Source organism: Hakea prostrata, chromosome 5 (genome assembly GCF_041222555.1).
Source record: "Hakea prostrata isolate BN-2017 chromosome 5, UWA_Hpros_2, whole genome shotgun sequence".
Classification (NCBI taxonomy): Eukaryota; Viridiplantae; Streptophyta; class Magnoliopsida; order Proteales; family Proteaceae; genus Hakea; species Hakea prostrata.
In genome coordinates, this window is record NC_142604.1 from 38,758,356 (window position 1) to 38,775,882 (window position 17,527).

Genomic DNA, 17,527 nt, shown 5'->3' on the forward strand with positions numbered 1-17,527 from the left:
CCAGTATTCAGCCCATGGTAAATACTTCACCCAAAGCTTGGGGTTGTCTGAGACAAAGCTGCGCAAGTACATTTCCAAGCATTTATTCACAATCTCAGTTTGCCCATCGGTCTGCGGGTGGTAGGCTGTGCTTAGTGCAAGAGTGGTGCCGTTCAAGCGGTGAAGCTCCTTCCAAAACCCACTTAGGAAAAGAGGATCACGGTCACTGATGATAGTGCGAGGTAAACCATGTAATTTCAGAATTTCTGTAATGAATACTTCAGCAATACGGTGACTGGTATACCCTGGCGATAATGCACAAAAGTGGGCATATTTAGTTAACCTATCGACCACCACCATCACTGCGATCTTTCCATTGGATGTCGGCAAGCCAGTAATGAAATCTAAGGATATGTCTTCCCAAACTTGCTGCGGAATGGGCAACGGCTGTAGTAACCCAGCAGGTCGAAGGTGCTCACTCTTGTTGCGCTGGCATACAGCACAATGTTTCACATAGTTCTTAACATCTTGCCTGATGCCCTTCCAAGTAAAATTTGCTGATAGTCGCTTAAGGGTACGGAGGTAGCCCGAGTGACCTCCCACAGCTGAATCATGAAATTCCCTTAAGATTTGAGTCTTATATTTGGAGTCGGAAGGCAGTACCAGTCGATGGTTATGAAACAAGAGACCATCCTTGGTACGGTACTCCTCAAGACCATCCTTGACACCTTCCTGCAAGTCTTGACGAAGCTGCTGCAATTCAACAGATGTCTCAAGGTCTTGTTTCAGCCCTTCTAACAATTCAGACGAAGCTGTAACTACTGAAAGGACAGAAAGAGTAACAGCGGGCACTCGCGACAGTGAGTCAGCAGCTTGGTTCTCCTTCCCTGGTTTATACAAAATGTCAAAATCATAGCCCAGTAGCTTGACAAGCCAGTCCTGCTGATCGGGGGTTTGGATGATCTGAGATTGCAACTCTTTCAAACTTCGCTGATCTGTTAAGATGTAGAACCGGCGCCCAAGCAGGTATTGTCGCCATCGAGCAATAGCATAGGTAATTGCTAACATTTCTCTATGATAAGTTGAGGCTGCCTGTAAGCGTGTGGAGAGCTTCTTGCTGTAGTAGGCAATTGGGTGTCCATCTTGTGCAAGAACCGCGCCTATTCCGGTGCCAGAGGCATCGGTCTCCACAGTGAAAGACTTTGTGAAATCAGGTAAGGCCAAAACAGGTGCTTGAGTGAGCAATTTCTGCAATTCCCGAAAAGCCTCTTCCGCCTTTAGATTCCATGCAAAATCTCCCTTCTTTAATAGATCAGTTAGTGGTGAGGCCACATGCGCATATCCTTTGACAAAACGACGGTAATACCCCGTAAGCCCTAAGAAGCCTCGAATTTCTTTAGTATTCTTCGGAATGGGCCACTGCAACACTGCTTGTATCTTGCTTCGATCTACTTCCAGCCCCCGTCCGGAGACGACATGGCCCAAATACTCTACCTCAGCTTGCCCAAAGGAACATTTACTTCGTTTCGCATAGAGTTGATGGCCTTGTAGGAGGTCCAATACCACTTCAAGATGTCTAAGATGCTCAGCCCATGTCGTGCTGTAAACTAAGAGATCATCAAAGAAAACAAGCACAAATTTGCGTAAATGGGCTTTAAACAAAGCATTCATCATAGCCTGAAAAGTGGATGGGGCATTAGTTAGCCCAAAGGGCATAACAAGGAACTCATAGTGCCCTTCATGGGTGCGAAATGCTGTTTTAGCCACATCCTCTTTGTGTACACGGACTTGATGATAACCAGACCTAAGATCCAACTTTGAAAAATACTTAGATCCATGCAACTCATCAAACAATTCATCTATAGTAGGTATGGGAAACCGATCCTTGACTGTTATGGCATTCAAGGCGCGGTAATCCACACAAAACCTCCAAGTTCCATCCCGTTTCTTGACCAATAATACTGGAGATGAAAAAGGGCTAATGCTAGGCTGTATAATTCCATTTGCCAACATACTAGTTACTTGACGCTCAATTTCTGTTTTCTGAAAATGTGGGTATCTATATGGGCGCACATTAACAGGTTGGGCTTCCGGCAGCAAATGTATATGATGGTCTTGGACCCTCTCAGGTGGTAGGCCCATTGGTTCTCCAAACACCAAATGAAATTGGTCTAAAAGATTTTGTAAATCTGGGCTTAACTGTTCTACTGGTTGGCCCCATTCACACTGCAATTCCAACTTGAAAAGAGTAACATATGATTGGGCTTCTGCTCCCTTCTTTAGGCTGCGGTAATCCAATTGGGCTGGGCCTATTTGGGCTTCCCGCGAAGCACGACCTCTTGGCCACAATTGTGAAATTGGAGGGTTAACTGCTTATAGTCCAAGACTATTGGACCCAATTGTGACAACCATTGGACTCCCAAAACTAAATCTGCCCCAAACACGGGCAATATGAAAGCATCAATGTAAATTAAATGGCCTTGTACCTTTAACTGAAGTCCACGAATCACTCCCTCGCAGGTCATTTTGCTTCCATCCCCGACAAGCACAGTCACTGATGTGGTGGGTTCGATTGCTAATCCCGCCTGCCTTGCAACTTGACCTTGCACAAAATTGTGCGTACTGCCACTGTCCACTAATACTTGCACTTGTTTACCATTAATACTCCCTGTGAATCGTAGAGTGGTGGTGGAATTGACCCCTGTTAGCGAATAATAGGAAATTTCTGTTGTCACGCCGGCCACCTCCCCCATGCCAATATCATCGCCATCTTCGATTACTGGTTCTCCCACATCTGGCGCTTCGGCATTCTCTCTTGCTTCTAAGAAGAACGACTTCTTACAACGATGATGCCCTGGTGCATACTTATCCTCACAATTATAGCACAAACCTTTCTCGCGTCGTTGCTGCATTTCAACAGGTGTTAGCCTCTTGATGGGTATGGTTGTGGTTGATGAAGACTGCAAGGCGAGTGGTTTCACGAGAGGTGTTGGCAGTAACGGGGGTCTTGTAGACACCGGAACGGCACGAATAGGCCCTCGACGGGATTCATATAGCTTACTTTCATGTAGGCGTGCTAACCCCACTGTGGTCGCCATGTCTGATGGCCGAGCTGCAAGGACTTCATGGCGAATGTCAGTTTTTAACCCGGAGATGAAGCAGCTGATTAAGAACTGAGAGGGCAATCCGGAGATTCTATTTGCTAACTCCTCAAATCGGGATTGGTACTCACTCACCGAAGTTGCCTGCGTTAGCTTAGTCATCGTTCCGAGTGGATCATCAAACGGCGACGGACCAAATCGAGCTACCACTGCTCTAGCAAACGCTGCCCAGGTAGTGATTTGCCCTCCATTTTTCATCCAACGAAACCATTGTCGAGCGGCGCCGTCCATGTGAAACTGAACCAACAACAGCTTTTGATCTTCCCTGGTGGAATGGTATTGGAAGAATCCCTCTGTCTGGAACAGCCACCCTTCTGGATCGGAACCATCAAACCGAGGAAAATCGACCTTCGAAGCTCGCCCCTGAATTGTTCCGAAGAGATTTGCAGAAGAATCCACTGGATTTTGTGTAACAGCAGTCGTTGCTGGAGTAGACGAACCGCTCCTTGCTGGTACTGGTGACGAAGTATTAAGCCGCATATAGTTGTCGAAACGCCCAGCCAGTGTTGCTACTTCGAGAGCAACTGTTGTGAGTGCTGCCTTTTGTTCATCTATGGCCATTTTCTGCTCACCCATCGATTTCTGCACTTCCGTCATGGCTTCTCCGTGTGCTGTAGAGGTGAGAGTGAGATTCTTCACAGCATCATCCATTTGCCTCATTCGTGTGCCTTCCGCCATCCTGAGAATCCGGCAGGTCGGACCAGTGTTGTGACCTTTCTTAGAAATCAGAAGAATGTAGAACAGAGAAGCAGAAAAGGAAGAAACAGAGAAAAGGAACTTTAAGGATAATAGGGAAATAAATTCTTCTCCACATTAGGGTTGCCTTCTTGGGATTTATACAATCTCTTACGCTACTGCTTGCCTTACATCTAAGAATGCAAATCGATTTCTCCATAACCATTGTTCCCTTCAGATCTTGACATTTGGCAGCTTTTACTCATTTAGCATATTCCTTCAAATACCCTGGTGTTTGTGTTACTCTTCCTGAACGGCGTGGTGCTTCTGGAGTCTTCTCACCTCCTGCCATGGTGTCCTTGAGCTGTCCCTCCAGCGTGGCCTCCTTGCTGTCATTTCCAGCGTGGATCACAACACCAAGCCTCCAATAAAACTAGTGTCCATGTCGATGACTGGTACTGGTATATCTTCAAGTATTCTCCAGTTATCAGAATTCAAAGAGTACACGCTAACATTGCTCATTAACTGTAGTTGTAGATTCTTATAGTACAAAATCCTGACAACTTTGTAGTCTCTGCTCACGGATTCAAACCCAAGTCCGACCCAAATGTGATGTAAATAAGAAAATTTGTTGTGATTCTTCCTGTAGAACAGAGTTTCAGCTATGAATCTAAGAAGAAGAAGCAGGGAAATAAGAACACAGCCCAGAGGACTCTTTTAGAGAGGATTGAAGGAAATTATCTTGTTGTGTTACTCATTGCTATAGGGTATCTTATACCGTACAAAGACGGTTACAAGGAGCATCAATTGAGTGCCCAAACACAGGATAATAGAAACAAACAGTATAACAGTCAGCCAAACATACTCTTGAGCTACTGGGTATATTCCTTGAGATACGCTGGAGTTCTCCCTACCCTTTTTGACAATCTTCTAGGAGCTTCTTCAGTGCCAGGTGTGGGATTCCACCTAGTATCCCCCATGGCTACGCCTTCCCCAGACTGGATCATAACATTGCCACTGTCTGAAAGGGCAACCTTGTCCTCAAGGTTGTAAGCAGGGAATTGATTGTGAAAGAGCATGGCATCCTCCCAAGTGGCATCTTCCATTTGGTAACCTTCCCATTGAACTAAAAATTGCAATTTTTGGCCTTGGCCCTGCAAAATAGTCCTGGTCTGTGGGATAGCCAGAGGGGTAAGGGTAGGTGGTGGTAAGTGATCAACCACAACTTCCTCTGGGGGTGGACCATGATGTTGTTTTAATATGCTGATATGAAAAACCGGATGTATTTGAGAGGATTCAGGTAAGGCAAGGCGATAGGCGACAGGACCTATGCGCTCCAAAATTTGAAATGGACCAAAGTACCTGCGAGATAGTTTGGGATGCAAGCACTGAGCAACCAATGTTTGTTTGTAGGGCTGAAGTTTGATATATGCCCATTCTCCCACACTCAATGTGCGCTCGGATCGTCGCATATCGGCATAAGTCTTCATCCTTGATTGAGATTGTTGTAGATTGGTCTTTAAGTCTGCCAAGAGACGATTCCGATCACCCAACTCGTCTTCTACAACAGCATTCGGAGTAGTGCCTGAGATGTATCGATTTAGAGTTGGTGGAAGACGCCCATAGAGAGCTTGAAATGGGGTCATTCCAATTGCTGTATGATGGGAGGTGTTATACCACAATTCAGCCCAAGGAAGAAGCCGCACCCATTGCTTCAGGCTGTCAGAGATGAAGCTTCGCAAATACATTTCTAAACATTTGTTAAGCACCTCAGTCTGGCCATCTGTCTGAGGGTGATAAGCGGTGCTGAGAGCCAGCGTAGTTCCCTGTAGCCGGTTAAGTTCCGTCCAAAAACCACTTAAAAACAAGGGATCACGGTCACTGATAATTGTCTTAGGTATCCCATGTAATTTCAACACTTCTTGAGCAAATACCTCTGCTACGCGCCGGCTGGTGTACCCTGGAGTTAAGGAATAGAAATGGGCATACTTTGATAATCTGTCAACTACCACTAGGATTGCCACTTTTCTGTTAGACGCCGGTAACCCCGTAATAAAATCAAGGGAGATATCCTCCCATAACAACTGGGGAATGGGCAGGGGTTGCAGTAAACCGGCAGGGGACGTGGTTTGATGTTTGCTCTGCTGACAGATTGAACATTTCTGAACATATTCCTTGACATCGCTACTAATTCTCTTCCAAGTCACATTTGCATTAATTTGTTTCAAAGTGCGTAGGTGCCCAGAGTGACCTCCGATCAAAGAATCATGGAATTGCTTCAAAAAATATGACTTGTACTGAGAAGTAGAAGGTAGTACTAACCGTTGATTGTGATATAACAGCCCATTCCGAAACTTATATGATGAGGAATCATCTGACCCATCTGCCACTGCCGAAATTAATTTGGTAAGCTCGTCGGAGTCAACAACTTCTTTTATTAAACCGTCTAGAAATGATGGGGTTGGAGCGACAGTGAGTAAGACTGCAAGGGTTGCATTTGGTACGCGAGAAAGAGAATCTGCTGCTTGGTTTTCCTTACCAGGTTTGTAGCAGATCTCAAAATCAAACCCTAATAATTTGACAAGCCAAATCTATTGCTCAGGAGTCTGAATAATTTGCGATTGAAGCTCTTTCAAACTTCGGTGATCTGTAAGAATGTAAAATCGGCGACCAAGAAGATATTGACGCCATCGTGCAACAGCGAGAGTGATGGCAAGCATTTCCTTGTTGTAAGTGGATGTAGCTTGCAACCTTGGGGATAACTTCTTGCTGTAGAAAGCGATCGAATGCCCATCTTGTGTAAGAACTGCCCCAACTCCGACGCCGGAAGCATCCGTCTCTACCGTGAAAGGTTTGGAAAAGTCCGGCAGCATCAAAACCGGTGCTTGAGTTAGGCGTTGTTTCAGCTCCTGAAAGGCGTGTTCTGCTGCTGGATTCCAAAGAAAACCCCCCTTCTTAAGTAGTTTGATTAAGGAAGCTGCCACCTGTGCATAAGCTTTAACAAACTTGCGATAATATCCAGTTAATCCCAAAAATCCCTTGATTTCTTTAATGGTCGTTGGAGTGGGCCATCCCAATACAACCTTTATTTTCTCTGGGTCCATTTCTAGCCCACAGGCTGATACAATGTGTCCCAAGTATACCACCTCCTCCCTTCCAAATAAACACTTGCTCATTTTAGCATACAGCTGATGGGCTCGCAAAAGGCCCAATACAATTTCTAAATGCTTCAAATGTTCGTCCCAATTCGTACTGTAGATCAACAAGTCATAAAAAAAAACTAGTACAAATTCCTTAAGTGGGCCTAAAATATCTTATTCATCATGGCCTGAAAAGTATGGCCTGAAAAGTTGAGGCAGCGTTTGTGAGCCCAAATGGCATCACAAGAAACTCGTAATGCCCATCATGGGTTCGAAAGGCCGTTTTGTCCACGTCTTGCTTTCACACCCTTACTTGATGATAGCCCAATCACAAGTCTAGCTTGGAAAAAAATCGAGCCCCATGTAATTCATCAAAGAGTTCTTCGATAGTGGGTATTGGGAATCGGTCTTTAACCGTGATGGAGTTCAATGCGCGGTAGTCGACGCAAAATCTCCAAGTCCCATCTTTTTTTTTGACTAGCAACACGGGAGATGAGAACGGGCTTATACTTGGCCGTATGATTCCATTGGCTAACATGCTGGTCACTTGTCTTTCAATCTCATTTTTTTGAAAATGGGGGTATCTATAGGGCCTCACATTTACTGGGCTGGCCCCGGGCTGTAAGTAGATAGAATGATCTTGGGCCCTAGGTGGAGGAAGCCCATCGGGTTCCTTAAACACCTCTTGAAATTGATACAATATGATTTGAAGTGTAGATTCCATTGGCACAATGGGCAAGGCCTTCTCACTTTGCAATTCTAATTTGAAGAAAGTAATATAGTTTTGGTCCTTAGTCAAATGTCTCAAGGATCGAGCATTTAGTTGGGCTGGACCTTCATTGGACTCTCCCTTAAGGATAATTTCACGGCCCATATCCAAGAACTGTAACGTAAGTTGGCCATAGTCAAACACTATTGGGCCCAACTTAGCCATCCATTGCACCCCTAGCACTATATCCGCTCCAAACACAGGTAAAACGTAGGCATCAATAATAATTAAATGATCTTGTACCTTAAGATGGAGATTCCTAATCAAGCCTTCACAAGTGAGCTTGCTGCCATCTCTTACCAAGACATTTACCGCTGAGGATGGTACCACTGGTAACCCTAATCGTCGTGCGATTCGGCCTTGCACTAAGTTGTGCGTGCTACCGCCGTCGACCAATACTTGCACTAGGGCTCCATTACTGCTGCTGGTGAATCGCAAGGTGGTGGTTGAATTTGCGCCGGTGAGTGAGTGGTAAGATAACTCAGTGGTGACTGGTGGTTCTTCGGTTATGTTATTTTCCACGACTTCCTCAATTGGAAATTCTACCCCTCCTGGTGGCTCTCCCACTTCATCATGTTCCAATAAGAGTAGCCGTTGGGCCTTGCAGCGATGACCTGGAGCAAATTTCTCCTCATAGTTAAAGCATGATCCTCTTTCACGTCGGGATTGCATCTCAACTAGCGTTAATCGCTTGATGGGTAACGCCAAGGATGTAGTCGCTGATGTTGCAAATGGTTTGGCCGGTGGATTTGGCAGCAGAGGAGGACGACTGGAAATAGGAATGGCTCGTATGGGTCCTCGTCTCGTCTCCTGTAGTTTGCTTTCAATTAATCTGGCCATGCCGACGGCGTCTGCCATATCTGCTGGTCGAGATGCTACTACCTCATGACGAATATCTATTTTGAGACCCGAAATAAAACGATTGATGAGGAATATGGAAGGTAAGCATGTGATTCGATTAGCCAGTTCCTCAAATCTCGCCTGATATTCACTGACAGTAGTAATTTGTGCTAACTTCGCAAGGGCTCCATGAGGTTCATCAAAGGGGGAGGGGCCGAATCGAGTCATCAAAGCTCGAGTGAAACCTGCCCAAGTCGTGAGTTGTCCGGCGTTTTGCATCCATCAAAACTATCGAGAAGCCACTTCATCCATGTGGAATTGAGAAAGTAACAACTTGTTCTTCTCTCTGGTGGAGTGATATTGAAAAAATCCCTCAGCCTTGAATATCCAGTCATCTGGTTCGGCTCTGTTAAATCGAGGGAAGTCCAATCGGGTGGCCCTTGTTTGGATTGTTCCAAGGTCAGGGTGAGCAGGGAAAATATGACTATTCAATGGTGTATTGAGATCGATTGGCTGTGATGAAGATGGAGATCTCATAAATTTCTCCACTCTGCTTGAGAGGGCGATGATTTCCACAGCCAAGGAAGTGAAAGCAGATTTCTGATCTTCCATTCCTTGTTGGAGTTCGGTTAATTGTTGCCCTTGAATGTTAGATGCATTACTCAAACCCTTCACCGCTTCATCCAGTTGTCGTAGTCGAGTGTTCTCCGCCATGGTCGAGATCCAGCAGGTCAGACCAAATTATTGTGATCCTTCCTGTAGAATAGAGTTTCAGCTTTGAATCGAGAAGAAGAAGCCAGGGAAATAAGAACAGAGCCCAGAGGAGTCTTTTAGAGAGGATTGAAGGAAACTATCTTGTTGTGTTACTCATTGCTATAGGGTATCTTATACCGTACCAAGACGGTTACAAGGAGCATCAATTGAGTGCCCAAACACAGGATAATAGAAACAAACAGAGATAATAGTCACCAAACATACTCTTAAGCTACTAGGTATATTCCTTGAGATACGCTGGAGTTCTCCTTACCCTTTTTGACAATCTTCTAGGAGCTTCTTCAGTGCTAGGTGTGGGATTCCACCTAGTATCCCCCATGGCTACGCGTTCCCCAGCCTGGATCATAACAAAATTCCACTGGGAAAGGTAGAAGCTTCTTTAGTTCTCCATTGACCGGATTCATGAGGTACATGATATGTTTGAAACCAATATCCCTAGGGTTAGGAACTAATGAAGAGAAACATAATATTCCATCGCATGAAACCAAATAGACAAAGCAATAAGAATGGTCATTATCCAACTGAGGACAAAGTAAGAAACTTTTGGAATCGAAGAATTTAAAACGCGATTTATGGTCTTCTCTTACTACCATGTACAACATTGAACTGTCATCTCCTCCAGTAGAGATAACTAGAGAACCAGGCCTCCTTGTTCCTTTCTTCTTCCTAAGGGTACCTTCAATTTGATCCAATTCGTTCTGAATCAAAAAGCCTCAAATTTGGCTCTCGCGAATCGCCCGTCTCTGAGAGTCAAAACGCGAAATCTTTCACAACGATTCGCACAAACCACTTCTAAACTATAAGGAAGTATAAATATAACTAAATACAAGCATTCATTAGACCTAACATGCAACAACTACTCAAATCTATCATTTATTGTGAATAACACCTCATAAAACCAAGCTTAGAGAAGAGGGTTTGAGGATTCTCACATTTTCTAACGATTCCACAATGATTTGGGTGTCGGCACACCTCCAAATGGTTAGAAACCTTCCTCTCCCTTGGTTTCTCCTCTCCTTTAGCCTCAGCCTCGTACAAGCCTCCTAAAATGCAAGTATGAGAGAACAAGAACTCAAAATAGGGTTTTAAACATGGAAAACCCGATTCTACCCTGAACTGGGCAGGGGGCGGTTGACCGGCCGTTGAACTGGCCCCATCCGACCGGCCCTGGTCGAGGGGCCAAACAAGTCCGATTCCGGTGATTTTTGGCTTGTTGGAAAGGTCTTTCGACGCTCTTCATTTTGATACCTTATTCGCGTCAATCGGATTCTCCATCATCGATCTACGGCCATTCCAAGATCACCCTTTTTACACCATCATGATTAATCTTCTCTCTTCAATTAAATTTTAGGAGAGTTGATGAGTCATCACAAGGGTCATGCACCAACATTGGTTCCATTTCCAACCCTTTGGGCTCCACTTGAATGGCCCACATTTGTCGTCAACTCGAGGCCTGATTTTCTCGGTCTCAAAGCCACGGGTTAAAGGGGTAGAAATCCGGGGGATTTTACATTCCTCCCCCCCTTAAAAGAAATTTCATCCTCGAAATTGACGAGGTGCCAAAGGGGATAGGATACTTCACTTGCCTTTCATCCTCTTTCTCCCACGAGGCTTCTTTGTTCCAAGTGGTAAGCAGCTTGGTCTGCTTAAGCAAGGTTCCGGTATCGAAACCTTGTGGATACAAAAAATTCCTGCTGGGAGACTCACCCACCACAGTCAGGTGTGTGACCCGAGTCGAACACCAGATTAGTCAGGGCAAAGCCTTGGAAACCCACTTGAAAAGAATAGGATATGCAACAGTGAAGAGATAATTTAACACAGATAGTTGAGAATCCCAGAATGTTTTTTTTCTTCTTCAAGAAATTAACATAATCTCCATTGTTTAACTCTGAAGGGAAGAAACAATTATCTCAAAATTTCCACGGTTTAACTCTTGACAAGTAACGAAGAAATTCTCTTAAAACCTTCACTGTTGAATTCTTAACAAGTGAAGCAGAAGGTTTCTCAAAACTCCACTGTTTAACCCTCAACAAAATGAAGAAGAAATTCTCTCAAAACCTTGGTGTTTAACTCTCAACAAGAAAAGAAGTTTTCTCAAAATATCATGACATGATGACGCAAATTGATGCCCAAACTCGAATAATCAAAAGAATAATATTACAGTTGTAGTTGCCAAGGGCTTTACCCAATTGATCCCTTTATCAAAACATCACGGTCGAGAGATTTTGGTGAAGAGAAACACCAACAACTCAAAATCCTATCCATCCAAGTTCTTGTAACCAGTTGCATATTCAATCTTTTCAAGTATCCATTCGTTCTCTTCCGTTGCCTTATTATAAAGGGTTTCTACATCTTTCATTTTTAATCTATACTCAAATAGAGCCTACTTTGTTCTTTTTTCTCTCTCAGGTAATCTAATGTGGTAAGCTAATTCGATCTTGGAAGCGAATTTCTGTCCATCAGAATTATAAACAAATTTTGTTTCGTCCAATTTCTAGAAACCTATCCCGTCTCCCACTATCCTAACTGATGATGTTGTTCTAACTTCAAGAGTAAAGTCGATAAAGAATGAACAGAGGAAGAAGAAAGAGACGTTACCGCCAATAAGAATCGACAATTGGTGATATTAAGTTAAACTTAACTTGCCCTTATAAATAATGGGAGAAACAAGAGAAATTTTATTGGACGATTTAGATGTAGTTTAACAAATTTGACGATGAATATTTAAAATTGTTCAGCTAACCTATTCACACGTCCATTCAGCAACACTTTAGCCTAAATATTATACTTAAGAATGGAAATTTAAGTTTTGGACATCAGTCATTAATGACTTAAATGTCTTATGGGTTTAGGGGATAAAAAATTTAATTTTCCCCTTCTTTCTTAGCATTGCAATTATAGTATCTTTTTCTACATTGAAGTGTTACTTAAATTTAAATTTAAATTAAATAAAAACTATTAATATAAGAAAAAAAATTGTTTATTTATGCATTTTCATTCCAATTATATTCAGGGGCAGAACCAGGATTCAATATTGGGGGGGGGGGCGAAAATGGAAGTCCAGATTGGGAAAGCACCAATGGTTTTTTGCTACACATTGTATGGGTCCTTAAGACCCATTGAGGGTCCCACGTATGAATTATTTTATTATATTAAGGAATAAACTCACATATATTTTGTGGGGCCCACATGTATTTGATAAAAATAGGTAAACTATTGATAATGATAGTTTTTTTCAACCAGATATAGATAAATTAAAGCATCAGCACCCCCAAAAAAAAAAAAAAAAACACATGGCTTCAACCCTAAAATGTCAGATGCAAACCAAAAAATTTTTTAAGGTAAGAAATGCAACCAATGGTATTTATTTACCTTACTAACTATAGACATTTTATTTATAATATAAAATCAAATAGCAAAAATTGTAAACAAAATAAAGAAACAAAGAATATAAAATCAAATAAAACAATATAAAAAAATGAAGAAAAAAAAAAGAGAAACAATAAATAAGTTGAGAAATAGAAAGAGTACCTAATTGTGGGGAAGATTTTTTCCCCAAATTTTCTTTAACCCACGCTTATAAAAAGGGAAAAATAAATAGGAAGGAAGAAACATAAGAAAATAAATAGGAAAAAAAGAGGAGAGAGGAGATATGAGAGAATATAGGAATTGAGGAGTTAATTTCTAATTATAAATGACACTTTGAATATCTAATAAGATTTTTTTTTCAAAAATTTCCTTTAATCCACGTTTATAGAAAGAGAGAGAATAAATAGGAAGAAAAGATGTGAGAGAGAAATGGGGAGAATAAATAGGAATTGAGGAATTAGTTTTTAACTAGAGATGACTTTTATACCCATTATTTTACATTTAAAAGTTGTTCTCAATATTTGGGGGGGGGGGGGGGGAACAATGACATTTCACATGTGACAAGAGAAAAAGGTGAAAAAATGAAGAAAACTAATATAAAAAATCCAAAATTTAAGGGAATTAATTAAAATTTTGAAAAATCCGCTGGGGGGCATGGCCCCCCTAGCCCTTTAGTAGGTCCGCCCCTAATTATATTCACCAGGGCAAGATAGATCATGGAACAACAAAAGAACCCTAAGGCTGCATTTGTTTGTAAAGGTAGGGTGGGAGACAAAGGGTGGGAAAAAAAACATGTGGGCCCCATGTGTAGTGGGTAGAAGAAGAAGAGAAGGAAAGGAAAGGAAAGTGTGGAAAAATATTAACTGTGGATCCCACATTTTACTTTTCCACATTTTTTCACAAAATTCCACACTTTTTGTGGGGTTTTGAAAAGGTTTGGAGTGGGAAAGTTGGGTTGCCACCTCACTAGACAAATTTCTTGATTTGTCTCTCACTTTCCCACCCCAAGCAACCAAACAATATACACTTTTAGGATTAATGGAAAAGTAGGAAAAAATTGTTTTTTTAGATAAATTTTCCACCCCACCTTTATTCCAGCAAACAAAGGCAGCTGTTTTTGAATTTTAAAAGTAACCGCAAGCCCACGGTATCATGTAGCTAACGGGTCGATCTCAAGGAGATATGCCACTTATAATTCAACTTCTTAATAGTAATGCGAGAGTGGAATGATTCAATTTGTTTTAACTAATTAACTAAACTAAACGATCCTAATCTATCCGTCTAATGCAATCGAATTGAAACGAAAAATAAATTAAACACAATCAATGCATAAATAAAAGACAGGAAAAAAAATGCGAACAATAAAAATAAAAAGGAAAAAAAAGTAAAACCAGTTAGTGTGTTAAAGCAGTCAGTAAAATTTAGTTAATAGTTAAAATGCAAATGCAACACCACCCGTCACCAGAAACAGAGGCACGACTGTAGGCTTGCTCCGGTTATGTGGTTCGAGATGATGAATGAATAGGCAGAAAGTAAATAACAGAAAGTAAATAACAGAGCAATAAACAAAACAATAAAAGGAAAAGGAAGCCTTAACCAAAGAGAGACACGACTGTAGGCATCTCTAATCAAGGATCCAGGGGAAGGGAGAACAATAAATAATACTGAAAGTAAATCCTAAATTAAGAATATGGAGGGGTAGATAGAAGCGGGAATGGAGGGAGGAGAGAAGATTAATAAAGAAGGTTACTTACTTGCGAATTGAACAAACGATTTGAATCTCAACCAACCCTAACAACCAAATCTAGATCTAGAATGATCTAAATCTGCAATTGCTAGACCCAGAGAAAAACGAATCTAAAAAAATTGAAACTTGAACTTGAAGCTTGAACTTGAATTGCATTACATAAAAAGATTAAACCTAAACATTGAATCTAGAAATTTAAATCTCACTAATGCAAGCAAAGAAAACTAGAGAAAACCTAAATAAACTGAAGAGAGAAGAAAGAATGCTTCTACTAAGCTCTGGAACATTTCTCCTTTGATGGAGTATGCTCTCCTTTTATATAGTTTACATGAGATATGAAGCATGGCTGAATTTGAATAAAACTCAGGGTTTCTATCTGACTCAGCCAATTAGGGTTTTGACGTAGTAATCGCACCAACTTAGAGAGATCAGATGCATAATTCCACCGTTGGATTTGAGGTTTAAGTAGTCGTGAAGCTCTCCTCAAAAAATCAGCACGATCGAACATCGGATGACCGTTCGATGAAGGGTTTGATCGAAACTGGACAGAGGCATTCAAAAATGGGATTTTTCCTCTTTTTCTTTCTGAATATAATTCTTTTTCCTCTTTTTCTTTCTTTAATTAAATCCAAGATAAGATATTGAGGTATGCAAGGACTCTTTTCCATTTGGACTCTCTCAATAATATCTCTGTAGATTTGATTTAAAATCGCAGCCGTAGATCAAATTTGTCTTCTTTATCTTTTCAATATTTCGGAGTTGGCCCATAATCACACATCTCTAGCCCATCATGCTCCAGATCAGGCCCATTTTCGCATTTGAGAATTTGAATGGACTTCTTGACGTGTAAAATAGCATGATTCAAGCCCAAAACTCCAAATATTTGCTTAAATCTTGAAAAGTCCTAAAATCTGTAAAAACAACATAAAACCCAAGGTAACTCCACTCTAAGTGTATAAAATGCATGTTTTATGCCCTAAGATTTCACACATAAATGTGCTCATCAGATTCCCCCACACTTAGATTAAGCTTGTCCTCAAGCAAAAATTAAAGAAAAATACAAATGCAGGTAAGAAACTAGTGCAACAAAATAAATCCTAACTCACTTTCGTAGGAATCACGGTTACACTTAGCATGTGCAACAGGCCTTTAAACCACTAGGTTACCCCTAGAGGACGAGTTTTGTCTCGTGGATGTTTGCAGTGAATGACATCCAAAATTCCAATTTTAGCTCAAAATAAAACATTGCAAATTCCAACTCTAACAATTGGTAAGTACTCATACAGGATCAATAGCTATGACAATTTTTCTCACCATTGATTTAAGATCCCCCACACTTGAACTTTATTACCCCACATTGATTCTTGAGACTTAGCATATATCTTAATCAAAGACTCACCTTATATCTTTCAAGTACACCTCTCCTTTAAGCGAAACCGCCCATAAAGTAAGGGGACCAAGGACTAAGGTTTTAAAGTATTTTTGACCAAACAATTTTACCAAGGCATTGATGACACTTGTATTTATCTCTCTCTTTTCTTTTGAGTAGTGAACTCTACATTACTCCACTACGGTTGGCTTGAATGACATGGTGGAGCAAACACCAGAAACCCAAGTTACTTTGTAGCTTTGCTTTGCATATGCCCACATAGACAATGATGCGAGAGTTCTTTTCAATAATCTCCTTCCTAAGAGTTTCGATCAAGTCACCTCGATTCCTGAATCGGAGTGCCCTGTCTAGTTCCAGGGAATTCAACTTTTACTTTCTACTCTTCTTCTTCTTCTTCTTCCTTTTTTTTTTTTTTTTTCCTGTCATATGCTATACACAAAATTGATCTCAGCTTCTAGTCAAAGAAACAAGGACCCACAAAACTCATAGATGGTCCAACGCCTTAAGTTAAGGGCCTTTTATTTTTCTAAGGAAAGTCATATCTCAACATATATATACAAGTTACCTTCCTCTCAACAGGGTTTTTATGTGTTCACAATGGGTACCAAAATCACTCTCATTTCACACGTCATAGCAATTGAAAGAATATGTATAATAACCAAAAGTCAAAGTTAAAATCTACAACGAAGCTATACCCCCCCCCCCCACACTTAAGTAATGCAATGTCCCCCACACTTAAGTAATGCAATGTCCTCAATGCATGCATGCTAAACAAGGAAGACAAATGAGGGGTATACCTTTCAGTCAAGATGTGCTTATCATGGGAAGCTTTAGTCTTATCTTCAATATCAATGTATAATGGGAAAGACACTCCAAATAAGAAAAACCGTGAATCGAAAAATCATCTCTAAAGATCTCAAGAAAAACATTCACAATGTTAAAAAAAATTCTCATCATACATTGAGGTTCTCTAGAAGGTTTAGTATCCTTCATAAGATGAATATGATGTTGTTCAATGGAAGAGCTTAGACCTTTGATATGAGTGACAAACCAACCCAATGCTTCTCTATTATCATTCAACAGTGTGATCAACTCTTCTGCTTTGTCAGAAGTTAAATCAGAGATAACAATGATAGGAAGATGATTATCTTGTCCCAGGAAAGCATACTTCAAATTAGAAGGCAACTCTTTCAATTCTAGCTTGGGGGGGGGGGGGGGGTTCAATTATTGAGGGCTTGGGAATGGAGATGGAGATGGATAGAGGTTTAATAGGCTCCAAAGGTGTGTGAAAATTTAAGACTTCAGAAAAGAAAGTTTCACTATCATCATCCAACATATCCATACATTCTTGAAATTCAGAATCAAAATCAATCTCAAAGTTGGTAATCACATCATTAGGAAAATCAAAAGATTCCTCAAGCATATTGATCTCTTCTTTTATTTGTGGTTGTTTCCCTATCCTGAACATATTAAACTCTACAGTTTGATTTCCAAAAGATAATCGTAAGAGGCCATTTTGACAATTGATTAATGCATTACTAGTAGCCAAAAATGGTCTTCCTAAAATTATTGGGATTTCATCCTTGATTGAAAAAGGTTTAGTATCTAGCACAATGAAATCAACTGGAAAAATAAATTCTCCCACTTTTAGTAAAACATCTTCAACCATCCCTTTAGGAATCT